This window comes from Sorex araneus, chromosome 2, assembly GCF_027595985.1.
Source record: "Sorex araneus isolate mSorAra2 chromosome 2, mSorAra2.pri, whole genome shotgun sequence".
NCBI lineage: Eukaryota > Metazoa > Chordata > Mammalia > Eulipotyphla > Soricidae > Sorex > Sorex araneus.
In genome coordinates this window covers 230,371,228-230,373,137 of record NC_073303.1, presented here as the reverse complement: position 1 = coordinate 230,373,137, position 1,910 = coordinate 230,371,228, and the positions used below count along the sequence as shown (strand labels likewise).

General features: G+C 45.4%; 1 pseudogene; it reads right to left on the bottom strand.

Annotated features, from left to right (window-relative positions):
* Nucleotides 1-842: 842 nt before the first annotated feature.
* Nucleotides 843-1,371, bottom strand: LOC101548695 (transcription factor BTF3-like; annotated as a pseudogene).
* Between the last annotated feature and the right edge of the window lie 539 nt (nucleotides 1,372-1,910).

Below are 1,910 nucleotides of genomic sequence, written 5' to 3'. Positions count from 1 at the left end.
ACATTTAAGAGTGTGATTTCCTCCTGTTGTACATATCCCTTGATAAACAGAAAATGACCTTCCCTGTCCCTTCTAATCTTAACCTGAAATCTATGTTGTCGGATACTAGGATGGCCACTCCAGCTTTTTTAAGGGAGTTTTTTGCTTGCAGGATTGTTTTGTATCCTTTGACTTTGACTCTGTGTTTACTCTGTTTGTTCAGGTGTGTTTCTTGCAGGCAGCAGAATGTTGGGTTTAATTTCCTGATCCATTTTGCCACTCTGTGTCTCTCGATAGGTGCATTTAGGCTGTTGACATTGAGAGATTATTGTGATGGGGTTTTGTGTCATCTTTCTGTGGGGTTTGTTGTTCTTATGGGGTTCCTCCTTGTCGTACAGTCGCTCCTTTAGACCTTCTTTTAAGTTTGGTTTTGAGTCTATGAAGTTCCTGAGCTGTTGTTTATCCGAGATATAGTGTATGGTTCCTTCAAGTTTGAGTGAGAGTTTAGCCGGATAAAGTACTCTTGGTGAGGTGTTCATTTCGTTGAGTTTTTTCACTATGTCCCACCATTGTCTTTGGGCTCGGAGGATTTCCTCTGACAGTTGGGACACAGGGTGGGGCGGCTTCTGGGCATCGGATGTCAGGGTGGCCACGTGGGAACCGGGGGGACCCAGGGAGGCATGGCCGGGAGTGGTCTGATTACCTGAGGAGAGAGCCGGTATTAGGAAGCCAGCCGGGAAGGCAGGGGTCACAGGACTCGGGGTGGGGCGGCTGCTGGACGTCGATGTCCGGGTGGCCACAGGGGAACCCCTTGAACAAGATTTTTAAAAGTCATCATAATATAAAATAGCAGCTTCCAGTAACTTCTTCAAGTTTTATCCTCTTCAGAAGTTGACTCAGTTCAGTTTGCCTCATTCTTGGAAGCCTCATCAAAATTCTCCAGGAGATCTGGAACTTCATCATCATCATCCTCTCCAGTAGCAAGTGGTGCTTTTCCATCCACCAATTGTTTAGGCAGAGCTTCTGCCAGTCTCCTTAAACTAGTCAGACTGTCTGCACCAAGCTGGTATAAGATGCTGGGAAGCATTTCTCTCAGCTGCTTTGTCTCAGCATGGCCCCTAATGGTGACTATGTTTGCTGCCAGGGATGCTTGAACTTCAGGGTTATTAAAGTGGATCACCATTCCTTGGTTTGTGAACATATTCACCTCTTCAATACCAGAGATATTGTTTACATCTAACTTCTTTAAGGAGAACTGACGTTTCTTACTTACTTAACAGCTGTAGCTGTTCTATGAACTACCTTCTTCTTTCTTCAAGCAGTTCCTTTCCCACCAGTGCACACTTGGGCTTGCAGTTGGGTGAGCTTCTCTTGGTTCATCATTTCTTTCATCTTACTGGAGCGGAAATGGGGCCGTGCGGGGGACTAAGGGTTGGCGCTCAGGCGATCTCGGCGGACCAGCTGAGATTAGGCACACATACACAGGGATACAAGATAGCCACTAGAGCTATTTTTTAAATTTTAAAATAAATATCTTTGGGTGTGGCGAAAGCTCGAGTGTCCCTGTATTATTCAGATCCTATTTCTGTCTCCTGGGGGCTGGACTGGTGCCAGAGGGAAAGAAATTCCGCTGCTGCTACCAGGAATAAGGGAAACCAGGGGGCTCCAACTGAGGCCAGTAATGATGCAGGCGTGTGATGGTGGGTCTCTGGGTCCATCCACAGTTCCTGAATATTTTCAAGAACAAACATATTGAATAATACTGATGCTCAAACTCAGAGTTAGAACATAGAAAAGTTTATAGAAAATAGAAGCGAAGGAAACTCCCCAGCCAGGGAAAAACTTAATATAGGACTAAGTTAAGAATGGCTCAGTGACCTGTATTGCAAACCATAATGCACAAAAGGAAAAGGAGAGAGAGAGCATGAATG